The 21,736-nt window shown below is 34.2% G+C and overlaps 1 long non-coding RNA gene across 1 annotated transcript; it reads left to right on the top strand.

The window, feature by feature from the left end:
- Positions 1–2,976: 2,976 nt before the first annotated feature.
- On the top strand, positions 2,977–20,318 carry LOC149782248 (uncharacterized). Its single transcript, XR_016414294.1, has 4 exons — positions 2,977–3,089; positions 11,905–12,054; positions 14,156–14,235; positions 18,744–20,318. It is a non-coding gene; the product is annotated as an uncharacterized LOC149782248 (long non-coding RNA).
- The last annotated feature ends 1,418 nt before the right edge of the window (positions 20,319–21,736 follow it).

The raw sequence follows: 21,736 nt of genomic DNA, 5'->3' as shown, positions 1-21,736 counted from the left end.
TTTAAGTTTAATCAGCAATCAGAAACAATCTGTAATGTTTTTACATTTTCCTTACTTTTTTTACCAAGCTGAAATAATAAGCAACATCTTAGCCATTATTCAATAACACAATCATGTAAAATACAATTGGAGCAGATGCCTTTGCTAAACAAGAATGGTAAACAATAATGAAAAATGGAGCTCTATTAATTGATCTTGCAACAGAGCAACATTATAACATGAGTAAACCAGTACTGCTTTGTTAAGAGTGAAATCACTGGAACAGCAGAAAGTGTGGTCAGAAATGTACATCCCTTTCAGTATTACTGTATATTGAATTAGCAATACAAATAACATGTTTAGTACTAATAATTGGTGATTCTTGAAAATTTGTGCTGTTGAAAACTAAAAAATTCTGTTTGCGCTCTGACAGACATAGTAGAGGTCACATTCTCTGTGTAAATCTGCAATCAGCAGGTACATGGATTTCAGTGGAGCATAACTTTGTTCCTCTCAATCATCATAATGACATTCAGCACTGGATCTGAAAGATAAACCTACAATATTTAATGACAAATAATGCACTTACCAGCCAGAAGGAATCATTAATCCATAAGCAAATTTACTGTATCACATGCCATGTTTCCAAGACAGAAGAATAAATTTTCAAAGAATCCGTGAACTTGAAAGTTTTGGAGGGTCATTTATACATGGGAGTAATTTTACAATTAATACTAAGGACAACACAAGTATGTCACAAACAGTTTCACCTCCTCCAAAGAAAAGGAGAGTTATATACGATAGTGACACAGATCTCTAATTACCCATGAATAATCTAAAGCAAGATTTTACTCTTCGTTACAGCCTGTACTAAGTATAACTACAGTAGAGCTGAGAAGCCTGTATCGTTTCATTATTTACAATATAACTTTTCAAAATTGAAACTGATGAAAATGAAAGTTTCTTGTAATAAATATTAATTATTTATTGTCAATTTCATATAACATCCATATATTAAATGTGATAATACCTCATTACTATGTGACGTTTTATGTTGTTATTTTTCTTTGCTCACGTGTAGAAATTGTGTACTTTGGATGCAACGATCACACCACAGTCCTCATTAACATATTTGTATTAATGAGCCACATGTAACATTTGCACATGAACTATATTACACTAGTGAAGAGTTCTTTTTACTTTAAAGGAAAATATTGGGTGAGCAAAATAATCTACATTGGGGTTTGGACCGAGACAGGGAAATATCAGTTACGGGGTTACATTATATGTCTCCGCACTCGGCAAGCCTTGTGGGGAGACAATGTAACCCCTGGACTGGGATTTACTTGTCTCGGTTAAAACCATGACATAGATTTTATATGTATTTCCCAGAAAGGAGGAATGGATGGGTGAAAATAATGTGAACAAAGTAAGAATGATTTTATTTAGCAAACAGAAAATGAATTTCTTTTTTCTGAATTTCTATGAAGGAATGAATCAATTTAAAAGAATTTTTTCTTCAACTCATTCCAGAACAGTTTTCCTTTTAAAAATATCATAATAAATGGAAAAGTTATGGCAATTAACATTTCAGATGAAATGTTACTATGAAGAATTTTTATGTTAATAGATTTTAGTGTGGATCTCATCAAGAAAAGGAAAAATATTTTTTCTGCAGTACAATTGCAGCAACGTTTTTTTTTTCACTTTTGGAAACATTTTGGCGAAACTTGTAACAGTTATAGAGCTTAGTGAACTGCATCAAAGTGTGTTGAAAAATCAATTTTATGCTGCCAAATAATAATATAAAGATCATGAAATAAATATATCACTCTTTAAATGACTAGCAAACAATTCATACAGTGACAATAGTATTAATATTTGTATGTAAGAGCATGGAAGCATTATGGCAATTTCACTTACATTTAGCTACGCAACTCAATCATCAGTTTGTTATTCATAAAAAGTTATATATACTGTTTATGTTGAGACACCATAAATCAATTCTGAATGTACATTTTTGTGCACTGTATGTTCTGGGACACATAGTTTCTTTTCCAGTCTTAAGCTGTGGGCACATTTGAAATCATTTGAAAATTACATGTCGGAAAATGCACTCCAGCTTAAATTTTTATTAAAAAAAGTATCAAACTGTGTACTTTTTTTTAAAAAATCCATTGCAGCATCATCTCATTAACCCAACCCTTCTCCTGCACACATATGATCAATTCTTTCAGTGCATGAATATCTTTTTAGCTTTGTCAGACAGTGAAAATTTATTGTTGGAGGCAACAAATCTCCTTAAGCAAAAACTGCATGGACTAAAGTCATTTTATTTAAGATCTGCACCAGTCATGCTAATTCTCACACTTTCAAACACCATCTTATTGACAGTCCATCCAGGAATGAGATCAAAACACACTGGAATTTAATCCATGTAAATGATCATATTGTCTGCAAAATCAGCTTCTCTTCTGGCCTTTACAAATTCATCAGATGGTTTTGTTTTTGTCCAAATCATCTAGGTGACCCTGGATCATCGATGTCCATGCACGAAGTACTATGTTGTGTCACTTTAAAAATTGTTTCGATGTTTCAATTTATTTCCAAAATTCCTATGAATACTGGTCAAATGGAAGCAAAGTAGTTTCCCTATGTGCGCCGACTTTGTATATATATATATATATATATATATATATATATATATATATATATATATATATATATATAGATACATACATACATACATACATATATATAAAATCAGCATACTTAAAAGAATCCAAAGACGGCTTGCTTTGAAAAAATAACCTTTTTATCGATATCCTTTAAAAAATAATCGGCTTAAAAGTATCTAAAGTCGGCTTCCAAGGTCAGCTTGCTTTCACTTGGGATAATGGAGAAATCCTACCAGTCATTAAATATTCATTTATGCAAATATGCAAATGACTTTGTTGAAACGATGGTTTTCATTGGACATTGTGGTTTATAGAAAATAACATTGGCGTTGAGAGTTGTGCTGCTGGAAATTTAGTATTATGTTATCAGACCGGTTGTGTATATACTTGAACCGTTACTAATAATGCATTGTACGTTTCATTTCAGCGCTGGTAATTACATTTTATTTTGTTTATTATTACAATTTTTTAAGTTCTATTTGAAATTAGACCGCCATTGGTGGCGTTATCAATTTTCGTGGATTGGTTGAATTGCAAGGTTATTTCGCTAGTAGTTTTAGTTTTATTATTATTATTATTTATTTTTATTATTATTATCATTATTATTGTTATTATAACCGTATCTATGAATTCTTTGTACGTTTATATTTTTTAATAGACACGTTTTTAAATTAGAACTGAAATTAAACGAAACAGTACGCCTCATACCCATTTATGACCGTTATCAGTTTTCGTGTTTTAGTAATAAGATCGCATTATTTTGTCTACACGGCAGTACTCGTATTAGTATGTATACTGACAGCGTTACTAAGAAATAATTTACATTTTATTTGGGTACTGGCAATTACATTTCTTTCCGATTAAAACACTTCTAAGTTTATTACCCTTATTAATTTTCGAGGACTGGTAAAAAAAAAATCTTTGAAAAACCCACTGGGGCTCGTATCGTTGTTTACAATGGACCTGTCATGCATGTGCTATATTGTAGTCATTATATAGTACATTAGTCCGAGTTTCCTCTGACCCTTGCCTCCCCATTTTAGATATTTCGACAACATAAATATCGTATAATAGTACATGTATGACAGGTCAGTTGTAAGTGACGATACGAGCCCCTGTGGAAAAACCAATATGGTGTGGCCTAGCTTCCGACGATACTGGTTCTGTGGTATCTCAATATTTTTTACCTTTTCAGTATTTATTTTATCTATTGCACCACATATTGTGTACTTATATGTACCACATGACCATAGGTTACTAGTTCTAAATCACCAGTTTATTTTGGGAAAATGTCAGGATTGCTGACGCGTACACTATTTGATAAATAAACCCATGAATACTACTGTTTCAAAATAATATCCTTAACCTATGTTCTCAGATAGAATCAATATCTTCTTAAAATTTCTATCACTTTAACAAAATGTTTAGCCAGTTTGTTGTCTGATAATGTTATACAAGAGTTAGATCATATGATTACTGTGATGGTCAATGACTAGGAAATCGAATCTTTGTTAGCAAATAAGAATCAAAATGTGAAGCATGTTAATGTCGTTTTTTTGGTGGCTTTTGCATTTAACAGGTGTTGACTTGAAAGCTGCATTATACACAATTTATTACTTTTCATTGGAACACCGGTTGTTGTTCAAACAGTCTTAGGTTGATATGTACTTTCATCCTCATATTGATTGTTCATTCTCAGCAACAATCACAGAGCAACTCCAGTCATTGTGGGTGGTTATTTACAAATGCATTTCTTTAATTCTTTCTTATAAGTTTCTCTTGCTGTAGGGCACAGGTGGCATAATGAGTACCATAGAAGTAGCATCCATTTTTCAAGTTGATTACACTTTGTGCAACACAATGATACATTAAATTTCCAACATTAATACAAGTATATGCCATTATCAGATTATTTTTTTTGTTGCTGGTCTTACTGCAATATCAGAGTAACTCCCCTTTCACAACTAGGACTTTACATAACGTCTGTTTATTGTTTGTTTCCCACAGCCATCTGATTTATAGTGGAAAATAAATTCATTTTAATACAAATGACAACAACAGACTTAAATTATATCTTGAGGGTCATTGTTTTTATTAACTTACTTGCTGATTGCAGACTTTATGACCTGAAATATCAAAGCACTCATGTATAGTAGACAACAGAAAATCAAAACAAAAGGAAACAAATAATTCGAATTTTAATCATTTTAAATCAAAAACTGAATTGACTGAGTCTCATAAATTTTGTGACATAACTACACAAGTTTTAAGACCCTTTTTGGTCTACTTAAATGATAAATATACATTATACAGCTTCATCACTCAAATGTATGTTACCGTAGTAGTTGTAAAGACTTTGCTGGGTCTATACACTGGTCCATATCTTCCCATATCCTATACGTACCAAAATCCATCCAAAAATCTCCTAAAACAGACATTTTACAACCTTTATGGTAATCATATTGATATTTTACAGTCAGCTGATCATTAACATCAGAAGTCTGTTCAGCGGATGCATTAAGTTGAATGATAACTTTGTCAGTGTATATCCATATCTGGTGACAATAACAATCAGTACTGTTCGAGTTTTACGAATAACATGTCCATATAAACGTACATTTGCCTGTATATTACAGTATGTGTTTTAGATTTTTAACATAGCTTTAAAACAATTTAAGTCATATCACTATAATGTCTGCAGTGGCAGCTTATAGTGATGTTTAGCACTGGTTTATCATTCCCCAGACATGCAGCATCATCTTCCACCCAGGCACATTATCCTGACACCAGACCAACCAGTCCTAACACTAACCTCTTGATACTGAGCACCAAGCAAGGCAGCTGTTATTACCATTTTTTGAAGTCTTTGATATGACTCAGTTGTGGTTTGAATCCACGACCTTCCACATCCGAGGCGGATGCTCTAACCACTAGACCACCAGAGCGGTCACCTGTATATTATATAATGCATGTACTGGTAAATCTTGTGATAATGATATGATTAGTTAATTCTGTCACTTTATTTTTTCTGTGACACTAATAGGTCAAGCATAAAGTATGTATTCATTGAGTGGAGGTGGGATGTGTTGAAAAAAATTCAAAAAGCAGTAGCCTGTATATGTGGCAGGGTAGCTGCTAAGTATGTTCTGCAGTGATAGGGGTCAATATTCCTTGATAACAGTGATGTTTATGAAGACTAGTCAAGTCAGAAACATAACTAGCAGATGAGTTAGATGCAAAGTGGCTGGTATACCATGTCAGGCAGAGTCAATATCTGCTTAGAATTATGAAGTGTGATATGTTGTAGTTTTATTGCACATGGTGCACTTTGCAGAAGACATTTTTTCCTCTTCATTTTCTGACATGACCAGTTATTTTATCTCATGATTCCGACAGATTATGCATTCCAGACCTTGGTGCCTCATGCGAATTTGTGAAGCCATACCTTACCAGACTGGGACAGTATTGTATTTGGATAGACACATGGATTGCCTTTTAGACACGTATTGTCCTTTACTTTTATAAGCGTGAGATTCAGAAGCGTGTCTTAAATTAATTACTCATCCTAAGCCATCTTGAAATGTCACATGATCGCACACACCTTACAAAAATTGTCACCTGAGAAAAGAACTGTTATGGTTCATGATTTTGATGATATCACTTGGGATAACGGAGAAATCCTGCCAGTCATTAAATATTCATATATGCAAATATGCAAATGAGTTTGGTACAAACGACAGTTTTCATTCGACATTGTGGTTTTAAAGAAAACAACCTAGTTCCTTTCGCCATTGAGACTTGTTCTGCTCGAAATATAGTATTGTGTTATCTGGCTGGTGGTATATATACTTTAACCATTACTAATAATTCATTTCACGTTTTATTTAAGCGCTGATAACACTGGTCAACAGTGAAATCATTACTGACTTGAAAAGGCCCTAATCTGTAGTATTTTGGTGTGCCGAACACGAATATAACCGTGAAAAATTTGTATTGGCTCTCGTTTTGAAGATATTCATATACCTCATTTTCTATGTTTCACTGTGTAAATTTCTCCAGTAGGACTGCAGCAACATCCGGAATAATGATGTAACATTGCATAATACCATCATGCTCACATCATCCACAGTTGATTGCATCATTTTCTGATGCAATGCAATACTAATGCCATGCGGCTGCTGAAGTAAGTTGACGTCAGCAGTGTACTATACATGTGTAGGCCTATTATACTAATGCCAGGCGGCTGCTGAAGCTGACGTAAGCAGTGTACTATATAAAGCCCAATCAGATAGGTTCAGCATTTAAAATGTTTTAGACGTTGTGCGAGACAGTTCAAGCTACTGTTACATAAAACTTATTATTTTATCCATTTACGTACAATAAAGAACAGTAATACCTCAAAAGTGTGTTAATACCGCGGACAATTTTTGCTATATTTGTGGGGAAGTGACATTTGCCAACCAGAAGAAAAGTATCAATTCTCAAGTGAAGAAGGCATATCATCTTTACTTCGGATGCAAGGTTGGTGACCAAGACAAGCCTTGGGCTCCGCATATATGCTGTGCTACATGTACAACACAGCTTTCACAGTGGTTGAATTGCAAAAGGTCATCAATGCCGTTTGCAGTCCCAATGGTGTGGAGAGAGCCAAGCAACCACCTAAATGACTGTTACTTCTGCTTGGTTCCTCCTCTTTCCGGCGGAATAACGAAGCGAAAGAAGTCGAGAATAGTCTACCCAAACATTCCGTCTGCATTGAGACCAGTTCCACATGGTGAGGGACTTCCTATTACAGAACCTCCAGCAGAATATTCTCTTGATTCATCTGACGAAGACAAAGGTGAGTCGACCTGTTCTTCTCCTGGTCCATCAGCATGCAGTGATCCAGATTTTCACTGTGGTGCATCATCAACCCCACACAGAATAACACAGGAAGAACTAAATGACCTGATTCGTGATTTGGACTTATCAAAGAACAAGGCAGAATTGCTAGGATCAAGACTCCAACAATGGAATCTTCTAGAAGAAGATGTCACAATTACTGCATATCGAAAGCGCCACCAGCAATTGGAGCCTTTCTTCAGAAAGGAAAGTAATCTGATATTCTGTTCCGATATTGAGGAACTCATGAATGCTTTAAAAATCACTCATGACCCACAAGAATGGAGACTATTTGTGGACTCTTCGAAACTGAGTCTCAAGGCTGTGCTTTTGCACAATGGAAACATTCTTCCATCTATTCCAGTAGCGTATGCTGTCCACATGAAAGAGACATACGATAACTTAAGGCAGCTACTGAATTCCATTGAGTATAACAAGTACAGCTGGCACCTCTGTGGTGATTCGAAGGTAGTTGCCCTTTTAATGGGACTGCAGCAAGGATATACAAAATACATGTGTTTCTTATGCGAGTGGGATAGCCGAGCAAGGGAAATGCACTACATGAGGAAGGAATGGACTCACAGGCAGAATGTAGCCATTGGAGAGAAGAATATCCAACACCCAGCTCTGGTTGAGGCTCAGAAAATCTTGCTACCACCCCTTCACATCAAACTAGGTTTGATGAAGAACTTCGTGAAAGCCATTGACCGGACTTTGCCAGCATTCCGATACCTGCATGAAAAATTCCCTCGACTCAGCGAAGCAAAGATTAAAGAGGGAGTTTTTGTGGGTCCTCAGATTCGAGAGCTTTTCAAAGATGACCGGTTCAACAACTTGCTGGAAGGTGACGCGAAACAAGCATGGAATGCTTTTCGCCTAGTTTCTACAAACTTCCTCGGAAATGTTAGGGCAGAAAACTATAAGGAACTAGTAGAAGACATGTTGATGAAGTATAAGAAGCTTGGCTGCAATATGTCTCTAAAGATTCACTTCCTTCATTCCCATTTGGATTTCTTTCCTAGCAACTGTGGTATTGTTAGTGATGAACACGGCGAACGTTTTCATCAAGATATCGCAACAATGGAACAAAGATACCAGGGAAAATGGTCCACTACAATGCTGGCTGACTACTGCTGGACACTCCTCAGAGATGCTCCCGAACAGCTGTACAAGAGACAGGCGAAGAAATCTAAGATGTAGTCAATGACTTGATTTTTTATAGGTAGGCTATTACAGTTGACCTTTTACTATTGGAATGCATTTCGTTATGTAAACATTAATTTCTTGCAGATTACAAAAAAACTAGAGCCAATTTTGCAATTTGACTGTCATATTCGTGTTCAGCACATAAAAATTGATAAGAATTGACTAATTTTATTTCAGTAACATGACTTTTGTAAAAATTTGTTGTCCAGTGTAATTACATTTTATATTGTTTACTATTACAATATTTAACTACTAATTCAATTGACAACACCATTGTTCGCGTTATCAATTTTCGTGGATTGTCTCAATTTCTCAAATATTATTATTATTATTATTATTATTATTATTATTGTTTAAAACGTAACTTTGAATTCATTAAACGTTAAAAGTTTATATTTTAATAGATAAGTTTTGAAATTAAAATGGAATTTAAACCATACATTATATACGCCAGACTGTTACCGTTATCAGTTTTCGTGAATTGGTAATACGATCGCATTGTTTTATTACTATTTAGTACTATTATATATAATGAAACTGTTAGTAAGAATTCATTTACATTTAGTTTAGTTCTTGCAGTTACATTTCTTCCTACGATATCGCGGGTTTAATATCTCGAAAATTTAAGTTTTTTTTGCATAGCACCATGTACATATTTTATATGCACTACAGGACCGTAAGATACTAGTTCTTCTTTGCCAGTTGATTTCTGGAAAACGAGTATGTGCGTGTGTGTGTGTTTAACGCAGCTGTAATAATTGTTCAGTCCTATCACTATGATGTCTGCAGTGTGGCAGTTTATAGTGATGTCTAGCACTGGGGCATCATGCTGCAGACATGTAACATCATCTTCCCCCCACCGCTCCGGTGGCCTAGTGTTTAGAGAGTCCATCTCGGATGCGGTAGGTTGTGGGTTCGATGCCCGGTCGAGTCATACCAAAGACTTACAAAAATGGTAATAACAGCTGCCTCGCTTGGCGGTCAGCATTAAGAGGTTAGTGTTAGGAATGGTCAGCCTGGTGTCATGTCAGGATAATGTGACTGCGTGAGACATCATGTTACATGTCTGCGGCATGATGCGCCAGTGCAAGACATCACTATAAACTGTCGCACTTTAGACATCATAGTGATAGGACTGAACAATTATTAAAGCTGCGTTAAACACACACACACGCACATTTTATCAATCCAAAGAATGTCTTATTCCAAGCTCTTTCATACATTTAGATAATGTGTCATCCGAACTATCAGTTCTAGACTAGGAACTTGAGTACTCTTCTGAATCTCTTTACAGTCTTTGTCAGTTTGCTGTTTAACCCCAAAATACTTATCCAAATTTGCGAATGGTATTTTGTTTAAGTCTCAGAATGTATTGATTCCGAGGTCACATGCACTGCTTATTCTACTTTGCTCAGAAATTAAGACAATAATAAAATATAAATTTATTTATTTGATGTACGCTTATAAATGACCACATTTACATCTCCGGTTCTTTCTGCCTCTGAATTCATTCACAGTAAATATCAATACATTGTCCCACCCAGCCACCAGTTAGAGTCTTTGAACCTGCCACCCAGCTATTGCATCGTGTTCTTTTTTAATGTACTCTTATAATGGCAACCTGTATATCAATGGGTCGTTCAGCCACTAAATTATGTCAATGTAAATATCAACACAGCTAATGAATCAACACATTTACCCACTAAGCAGGTGGCTGAAGCATGACAGGCAAGTCTTTGATTGTTGCCGCCCACCTATTACATCCAAGATAAAACATTGGCGTCCAAATACGCGTGATTAAGCATTTCCGAGACCTCTGAAATAACATGTCCATATAAATTTACATTTACCATTAATATATAATGATTTATATAAAGCTTGTGATACTGACCTGTCTAATTCATTCTGTCATATATGTTTTTTCCCTTAAACTAATGGGTCATGCATAAAGTATGTATACATGGAGTGAGGGTGAAGTGTTTTGAAAAAGCATTAGCAGCAGGGTGACTGTTAATAAGCATTTTCTGCAGCTGCAGTTGTCAAAATCCCTTGCTAACTGATGTTTATTTAGAGATGTTGAGCCAGTCAAGTCAGAATCATAACCAGCAGATGAGTTAGATGCAAAGTGGCTCCTATGCCAAGTCAAGCAGAGCCAGTTACTACTTAAAGTTATGAAGTGTGATTACCTTGTAGTGTTCTTGCCCATGGTGCACATTGTGGAAGACATATTTATTCTTCATTTTCTGACAGGACCGGTTGGGATATCTCATGATCTGACATATTATGCAATCCAAACCCTGATGCCTCATGAGAATTTGTGAAGCGGTACCTTGCCATTTTTTGACAACATATTGCATTTGGATGAACCAAGAGGCACATTGATTACCTGTTTGACACATATTGTCCAATTACTTTTATAATAGTGAGATTCAAAAGCATGTATGTGTTGTGTTTGGAATTTATCACCATTTACAGTTCAGCATGAAATGTCACATGATTATACACAGCTTACAATAGTTCTCACTCATGAAAAGAACTGTTGATGTTCATGATTTCGATGATGTCAAAGCTGGTGATAAAAATTGAAATCGGTCATTTTGTCATTCCAAGTGATGACAATCCTGAAAATATTCCAGTAATCCAGTTCGATTGGTTTAAATCAGAAATTTAGTCACTTTCTGATTTTTGACTATTACACTTTTTAACCTGATAAAATCTACTAAATATTAGTTGCTGTTTAACACTTTCTTATTTTCATTTGTAAAGTTTCATTACTTAGTAATAATTTAAACCTCTGCTTATATTTAATGAATATCCTAATAACTTCATCATTCAAAATTCAATTGTCCCAGCTATTCTTGGAAAAGGGATGGTGACTCACCAATATGTTTACACAGTGGGGTGTACAAAAATATATTCTGTGCAGTCTGTAAGGGGAAAGGTGGTAAAAAATCACAGTTGTTTCATACATACTTTATGGAGAACCCCTAACATCATTATCACCATATTATAATCACCAAACTTACTGTTCTTAGGTTAAATTATTTGATCAATTAAGCATTATTTTTAACATGTTTTTTCTTTAGACCATAGTATCTTTACTGTTCCTTTGCGCATAAAATATCATTGTAATTTATGATTATTTCCTTCTTTATTTCAGCTGATAATTATATGGATCTTTACAGAAGGGCTTTGTCACCTTATAGTCAAAAAGATGTTCACATGACATCTTCGCTGTGTTGAAATATTATAGATGAGTCCTATGCTAAAGACAAGCTAACAAGAACATTTCAATTTGTCATAAAAAATGGTACGTTTTCCTTACCTTATGCTTTGTATGGTCATTTTTTAATTGTCTGTTATTTATTAATATAAGCTTAAAATCTTTGTCACAAGGGTTCAATTGCTCCATTTTACAATAAAGTAAATATTTTACCCTGTATCAGCCACAATTATTAATTTTTCCTACAAGCACTAAAGGCAACAAGTGCTATGTATCTGTATTAAAAGCAATAGTTCCATTAAGTCTTATATATTTCACTTTCAATTCATCATGTGTAAGTTATTTCACATTATTATTATTAAGTGCATTATTCAAATTTTCAATGTTTGTTTGTTCACATTGATGATTTCATATCATTTAATTTTCAGATTTACATGCTGGTTATGCAAATGAATTTGAATGTTCATGATCTGCTCTTTCATTTAGCAGCATACTTTAGCTGCTATGGTACACATATTGATACAACAGATGGGGAATCGATACAAAACGATACATCTTGCAAGTTATTTTAGACTTCATCAGTCATGAACCGCTCTGGTGGCCTATTGGTTAGAGAGTCCACCTCAGATGCTGGAGGTCATGGGTTCAATCCTGTGGCCAAGTCATACCAAAGACTTACAAAAATGGTACTAACAGCTGCTTCGCTTGGCGCTCATCATTAAGAGGTTAGTGTTAGGACTGGTCGGCCTGGTGTCAGGTTAATGTGACTGGATGGGACATCATGCTAAATGTCTGTGGCATGATGCCCCAGTGCTAGACATCACTATAAACAATCACACTGCAGACATCATAGCAATATGAGGGAAATTATTTTAAAAATTCATTAAAAAATCTAAACCACACACGAACTCATTAGTCATGAATAATTATTATTAGTTTGCTTTGTTATTCTTTACATTATAATTCATCTTAAATAGTATTTACAGTCACAGGCACTTGTTTTTTTTTAGTAAGGATAAAGACTATTGAGAGGGTTATACCTCTACAGTGCTTTGTTTGCCCGGTTTTCAAATATCAGACGAAAAAATATAGGAAAAATGAAAAAAGAAAGATAAAATAAAAACTGTTTTGAAAAGTTGGCAATGCCTGTTTTGATTTCTTATTCCACAATTCATCCATTGTCAAGAGATCATTCTGAAAGAAGGAACAAAATGACCAGCGTAATTTGCAGTATTTCTCTTTATGCTTGTTTTCCAGAAGTGTTTCAATATAGAATTCAAATAAACTTTTCTACCATTTTGTTTTTTTTACTCGATATCTCTGCTTCTATTAAAATTTTATGGTTCAGTATGTAATTGATAACATCATGAAATGAACAGAAATTTATATTTTAAGGGCTGCATAAGGTTTCACATTCGTACCCATTATCCATAATACTGATACATCAAATGAGCTTAAAACATGAAGCTCACAATTTTGTGAAGACAATACAGAACTGGATATATACTGTGTGTATGTGTGTGTGTCACTGTCATTGACACAGTTATTTTGGTATATTTACATAAACACTCTGTGAAAATATAAGCAAACTTAATTCAAAAATCAATGAAAACAGTGATGTAGAGTCACGTTTAAAGTTAAAGAGTTCAAGCAGGTGAAAATTATGAAACTTAATGCTGTCTGCATCAGTTTTTAAGTTTATAGTCAGTATATAAAAGCTGACCTTTTTCTTTTCCTTTTCATGTTACATGTATTTCAAATCAAAATACTTAACACATAGACCATATTTGAAATTGGAATAAGGCAAAGATAAAATCAGAGCACACAATACTGTGATAAAGCTTAATGTGACCACCGATTTTTCATATTGAAAGTTACATTTTCAATTATAACAAATTGACACTGTTGGAAAGACTAGCTAAAAATCCTTCAGTCACCAGTCCCAAAAATATGATTATGTTGTTGTGCCATCATGAGGGGTTATTTAATTAAAGAAATGTAGGGACTTATTTCTGAGTACTGACTTAAAGTGGACTCCGATGCAAATAATATGATCTAATATGTTTCATAAACAATTTTATGTATTATGTGTATGTTGTTATTCCTTTTTGTTTTGACGAATAGTATGCAAGATTTATAGACATCTAATGCAATATATTCTTTTTCTTTCATTTGTTCATTTGAACAGTAATGGCATTGGGCAAATCCAGAACGACTGCATCATCAAAGGCAAAGAGAAATCTACCAGACTAAAGTCTATTTTTTAGGGTATGTTAATCAGAAAGATGAAGGTTCATTCTTACGTTAAGTTTTTGTGTTTCCTTATACATGCTACTGTACATTTTGCATGAGATAAGGTAAACCATGTTTTCTTATTTGCAAGTGTTTTTATATTTTGTTAATGTTGAATTCTTCAGTGTATCTGCTGAAGAATGTTCTTTTGTTTTGCATACATCGGCCAGTTTTATGTGAATTAGTGTCATTAGGTTTTGTTAAGCCCATTGTGTTGTTGCAGTTACTATTGTCATAATGTGCATCCACTTTGGGTCCCACTAGGATACCGTATACATTCTTTATTTTCACCCTTATCTATGTAGAAATCAACAAATCATTGCAAACTTTGTAAATACTTATAATAATCTATTCATTTTTGCCACATGCTGCTTGTCAGAGGAAAATGGTGGACAAAAGCAATGCCTGTAGGTGTGTATAACTTACACTCGCTGATTGGTTAATTTGATAGGCATGATTGACAAGTGGTGATAGATCAATTTATTTTAACAGGTACATTTTAAATTGCAAACTATTAAGTGTGCGTTTTAATTATTGTTTTTTCACAAATGAGTTATCTTGCTGCTATTAATTATTATACAATATTTCTTAAAGTATCAAAACGCTTCGTTAGATTTGTTTCACTTTCTGTAATGCAAAAAAAATCTGAATCAAAGACTTTTAAACAACTATGGATATATTAAACGATGAATAGTTACACACTAAATAATTTACATCAACAGAATCTAAACTGCTTACCGCTTTCTTCACATTTGTCATTTTTTTTAAAGATTTATGGTGGGAGCATTTATTCAGTAGCACGCTTTGATGATAAAAATGATGAAAGTGATGTCATGGCCATTCATTACCTGCACTGATGTTACTATTGGTGCCACAATCAAGCATCATTCTTCAATTTTATTTATTATAGGACTTGTTCCCATGATAGTTCTTAATTTTAAATTTGCCAGTGTCTAGTGGGAAAAAAAGCTGGTACATAATTTCTTGTCTTGCTCACTAATGTTAGTTTCAGTACCATTAATAAGTTGACAATAGTTGGAATTACAATGGTTATTGAATATTTGGTAGTTGATCTTTTAATTCCTATGTGTTATTTTTTTTTAATAACAGTTTATTTGATTTTACAGGTAACATACTAAGTTTAGGCTTGCACCAGCTTCTTTGGTGCCATCCATTTAGTATGTATGCAAAAGTCTGGCAAAGCTTCACCCCTACACCCCTCCCTGTACACATGCATACTTTTTTACACACACCCCAACCTGTGTACGTATGCTTGACCACCCCAATTCTGTATAACGGCCTATATTTAATTCACGTATGAACAATCAAGGATTAATAGTATTTATGTTTTTTTTTATAAAACAGATCGTCCACCGACACTGAATGTCTGGCTGCATCCAAGAAATAACTGTGTAACTTTAAAAAAGTTTGTCTCATGTCCGCTAAAATTCAAATGCCAACTGAACCCAGTCGAATAGGTTATGCGTACGTACGTTATCATTATACCACTCCATACGCAAGTGTATGCATTACGGTTAACCCCAGCTCCCCTCCATGTGTATGTACTAAATGGACAGCCCCTTTCCAAATCTCCAATTTTTTTAACTACCAAAACTTACTTTCACATTTCAGTCATGAATTTTGCCAATATTTTTTAGTTTCATTATAAAGGCACATTGCCTCAGTCAGTTAGTGCAGTGAGTGACAGTGAATCCTCCTGTTACATTTGACATATACTGCTTCTATGTCATATTTCAGTGTCACATGCCAATTGAGTTAGAAATGTTCCGATAATATTGCATCCATTGATAACCCATTTACTGGTAATAGCAAATGCTTTGAGGACATTAATGTCTATGAGTATGTTATTTTGCCATGTCACTGGAAATGTAGTCGGTAACATTAGCAGACTCCTGTTACCCCTTATTTGAGCATAAGCCATTAAAACCCCAACATCCTCTGTCCGGGGCACTCTGTTGAAGCACTTTCCAAGGTTCTCCTAAGGTGATTTCAACTACATGTACCAGCTATCATGGTTTCATTATGCTATTGGCTCTAGAATTTAAAAAATTTAAGTTGATCAGCATTTTACCATAATGAAGATGTCTTATGTTTTCAGAAACTTGTATGGGATGATCATGGTTATACTGGAAATGAAAGTGTTCAATCTACTAACACATTTTTATTATCTCATACAAGTGAAATAAATTTTCATCGGTTATTTTGATTAGTGATACACTTCTAAGATATCATCCATAAAGAAGTTACACAGGGATTTTATGGGTGAGGGGTGATGCAAAATTGTGCATAATAATAAATTTTATGACAATTTAGAAAATGTGACCTATGAAGGTCGGATTTAATACGTACCTACAGTGTAAAGAACATTAAAGTAAAGTGACAGTGAGACAGATAATCTTTAAATTTCAGTGATCTGTTTGAAATGTATCATTATGCTTTATTATTACAATAATCGATGACATTTTTGTAGGACATTGATAATGAACTTTTTGTGGCTGCATAATTTTGAGTCATGTTAAACTATAAATTTATTTATACTACATACACATACATGCCAATCATTACGCTTTTTTTTTCACTAATTTACGCCTTACACCTAAACGTATATGGATTACGCTTTTTCGGTATATCCACCTTCCAAAAACAATCAATTGTTTGTTTTCTCGCTTTTATTAACATCCCATTAATCCCACATACCATATTTTAGAAAAGATGGCTTCTACATAACTACAATATAAGAGTAAACTTGTCCATGCTTTTTCTTAACAGTATTATGTTCTATTTATAGCAACTATCCTATTACCCAGAAACATGCTCTACTTTCAAACTTTTGACCTCGTATTCTATACATAGCAGCTTCATGGCTTAGTTTACGAGACAACAGACTGGTTTTCTAATTTTTAATCTTTACTCACAGATTCTTTTTTCTAATTTATATTTAGTACAAAACCAGTCTATAGGTATTTGGTGCTAAAGTGTAATTTATTTGAGTCGATGCGTGTATGAGAGCAAAAATATCTCCTTTCAAATAATTTCACAGATGGATTAGAAAAAGCCAAAAGTAAACGAAACAAAAATTAACAGAATCCTACAAAGATGAGGACACAAGGGCAGCATCACGTGACATCTATTGCAGGCCATGTGGAAATAATTTTACTATTTGGCTCTAAAAGTCTTCAGATGTATTCTAGTCGATGTTTGTGTTAGAGCACATATATTTTTTCAAAAAAATTCACAGGTGGATCAGAAAAAGACAAAAAAAACCCCGAATCCTTCAAAGATGAATATATGAATGGCTCGTCTTACGAACTCCAATACTAAGGGAACTTCTTATCTGCAGCAGAACTAAAGTGCGGACATGAATGTCATAAACACAGAGGTGTTATTTACCAAGTTCTTAATAGAAAGATAATGAAGATCTTGCTATTGGTGCAGAAGCAAGAGAATTCATAGAACACAGTTCTACTCTAGCTGTGAACGTGTTTTATGATAATTTTTTGAGATTATTATGCTACAGCCTGTGATTACATGCTCCAGAAATTCCCATATGGAGATGAAGTGCTTTTAAAGCTTCAGTTGCTGATGTAAATGAGAGACAGTCAAAAAGCTTCCAAAGTGTTAGATTCTTTTTCAAGAGATATCACTTTCTAATACCCTCGTCTGCCTTGGATCATCTGGAAGGAGAATTCCTGAAATATAAAGTTTAGATTCTACCTGACAATATACTTAATGCAGATAGAGTTGATGTGCAGTGGCACCTTATTTCCCAGCTAAAAGACACAATCACTTGAAGATATAAATTTCCTCTTCTTTGTCAGGCTATGAAAGGAATATTGGTTCTTTACCATTCTAATGCTGACAGTGAGAGATTGTTCAGTATTGTTAACAAACATAAAAGTGAATACAGATCCAGGCTCAGTAACCCAGTACTTTGTGCTCTACTGGTGTGCAAAACATTCATGGTCTCAGCTGGTACAGTGTTTTAAAATGCAACATGAAAATCTGTTGCTTTCTAAAACTAAAAGTGGTACATATGAAAACTTGAAGCAGTAAAGGATGTTAAAAGAATAGAGGGGCAAATAAATCATTGTTTATTGAAACTGTAGCATGTTATATGTGGATTCCTCTTTTTCTGCTTCTATTTCTCTTTTTGTCCACTTGGATTACACTTTTTCCTCGTCAGAGGTTGGTATGTATTCATACATCCTAAAACATGGATTTAAAAGTATCATTATAAAACAATTTGATATACCAGCAAGTCTTGTTTCCTTTTAATGAAAAATTTATACATCTTGAGGTATATCATTGATACAGCGTACATACTATATATATTTTCTATATATATATAGTTTTTATTTTTCTGCATTAGTTACTGGAACCTGTAAGGCACACAGTAAAATATATAAGTATCATAAATATGAAATCCCTTAATTCCTTACTTACTGGAAGTTTTTATCTTTCAGATCCAGTGAAGAATGTCATTCTTATGATGGAGAAGAACTGTGTTATTCTCCACGGAAAGCCATGTACAGTAGCTACTACATACAGCAAATTTACACAGAGAATGTGACCTCTACTAAGTCTTGGAGCACAAGCATAATTCCTCAGTCCTGAACAGCATTAACTTTTTACGGCTCACTAATTATTAGTACTAGACATATCTGTATTAGCTAATTCATTGTACATTAATATTCAAAATATTGCATTTCTGATCACACTTGCTGATGCTTCCATGCTTTTCCTATTAATAAAGCAATACAGTGGGATCCTGCTGTAACAGTGTAGTTTGGCTCCATAGAACCCAGTTGTGTTATAAATCAAACCCTGTTTTAACCAACCAATTAAGTTACCTAAAATATGGTGGGCTGGAGGGGTTATAAAAGCGTTTGCAAAAAGGGGCACTTTTGATTATATGTAGACTATATGGCTTCAAAAGTCTGGACATTTAGTTTGCGTTTTGTGCCAATGTTTTTAGCAATTGTAAGCATAAGTTTTCATGAAGAAAAAAAGGAAATAGCATTTGTTTGGTCAGTTGTAGCAGTTTCTTATGTTTCATACGTTCAAAAGTTTGTTGACTGTAGCAAAGCTCGTTATCATAGATAGACCAACAATTGGATCTCTGTTTTGGTGGGTTGTTTCCCGTTACATTTCTGTTGGCGAAGTAATGCTGCCTTCCATCATACATTTTTTTTTTTAGAAGGCCATCATAAAATGAATACACAGGTGTTCCGTTCTGTTGGTAGTGATTACTACAGAAAATACGAGTGTTCTTTAATTTTACAATCCACTTACAGAGTTCAGTGAAAATAAAAATATTAATTACTAGCGAGCGGCCAATAAACCAACACTATTTCTTCCAAAACATCCATTATGAGCTAGTTCCTTGTGAGGATGATATCCACTACCAAAAATGATTTAAGGAAAAAAAGTAATGAGATCTCACGGAACATACAGTACTCAGGCCAGATGTCAGGATAAGCAGATTATGATATAACATGCATAGTGGCCAGTATTATTGGTGGAGGAAGAACCAGGGCTAACCCCATGAAGAACCACTGACCCACGAGAAGTTACTGGCAAGCTTTCTCACATACCCACATTGGCCGAATCCTAGACTCGAACCAACGCAGACAGAGGTGAGATGCAGTAATCCGTAACGGAGAGCGCTTTAGACCACTTGACCACTCAGGGCCCCTATGAGAAGAGTACATGTATATTTAATTTCAGAAGCCATGCCATAGCCATGTCATATCCAAATTCGTGTTACATCAAAGCAAGCTATAGCGGGGTCACACTGTTTATTTGATATGGCAACATCTGTACAAGACATTGTGGAAATGTTCAACAATTTCTTCATAAATATCTCCAATAAAAGTATTCAGAACCAGACTAGCATAAAAAATTGAACTTGATGCTCTTCTGTTATTTATAATAGCTAAAATTCCTGGTGATAATTAATTTTCAGTAGCCAATGTTAGTGAAGCTGATGTTTTTGATATTGTAATTAAGCTGAATATTAATAAATCCTCTGGATTGGATGGTATTGGTCCACGAATTCTTAAAATGGCTGCACAAGTAATTACAAAGCCACTAATGCATATCATAAATTTAATAATAATGATTGGCAATTTTCCAGAAACACTGAAATGTGCAAAGGTTACACATATCTTTAAGAAAGGAGAAAAGAAGGATCCAGGAAATTACCGACCAATATCAATTCTATCAGTATTGTAAAAACTATTTGAAAAACATTTAGCCATTCAGGTCTATACATTTTTTGAAATATACTCTCTATTTCATAAAATGCAATCAGGATTTAGAAAATACCAATCGTGCCAAACAGAACTTACCAAATTAATTGATCTTTGGCTGAAGGAAATGGATAAAAATGGATAATGGACATATGGCTGGGATTGTTTTCCTTGATTTCAAGAAAGCCTTTGATCTTATTGATCATGAAATTCTGATTCAAAAAATTGAACTGTTACAGGTTCAACAATCCTTCTTTAAACTGGCTTAGATCATACCTAAACCAAAGGTCTCAACAAGTAAGCATTGGCAATATTAGCTCTCAGACTCACACTAGGCATTCAGGGGGCCCTCAAGGCTCAGTTTTGGGCACTCTCCTCTTCCTTATCTATATCAATGATCTGCCATTAAATAATGAATCCACAATTACATATTTGTTTGCAGATGATGCAACTTTGTATATGTCTAGTTATGATAATGAAGTTAACCAAACAAGATTAAACTCAGGCCTTATTTGACTCCATAACTAGGCACAACAAAATAGGATGGTAGTTAATGAAGATAAAACATAATGTATGATTTTGGGGACATCACTTAAGCTACACAGGTAAGGGAACTCAAAACTGTCTCTTGCAATAAATAATCATCCATTAGAAAATGTCAAACACGAAAGGCTTGTAGTGTGTCCGTAGATAATAATTTATAATAGAATGACCATATTGATAAGTTTTGTAAAACACTGTCATCCAAAATTGCCCTTCTCAGCAGAATCAAGAAATATTTACCTACGGAAACTCGCAATTTATACTACAAGTCATATATTCTTCCAAAAATGGATTATTGTTATAATGTATGGGAAAATTGTGCTAAATCTGAGCTTGACATGATTTATAAACTTCAGAAACGAGCAGCACATGTAATTTTAGATGCATCTGTTGATCATCCTTCAAAAGCATTATTTATATAACTAAAATGTTTCAAAATATATGACAGGATAGATTTTCACAAGGCAGTTCTTTTATATAAATGTCTACATGGAACTGCACCAGGGTATCTTCAGGATTTATTCAGGCCATTTTCAACACAATACCAATATTCTGGTTCAGTTATGTGGAATAAGCTTCCACTACATGTAAAATCTGCTGAAAATATTAGACTATTTAAGAAAAGATATTATGAGCATGTATGTGCTTCTAATAGCTAATCG

This window comes from Sinohyriopsis cumingii, chromosome 15 (genome assembly GCF_028554795.1).
Source record: "Sinohyriopsis cumingii isolate HCF-2022 chromosome 15, ASM2855479v2, whole genome shotgun sequence".
Classification (NCBI taxonomy): Eukaryota; Metazoa; Mollusca; class Bivalvia; order Unionida; family Unionidae; genus Sinohyriopsis; species Sinohyriopsis cumingii.
This window is presented reverse-complemented; position numbering and strand designations above follow the sequence as displayed.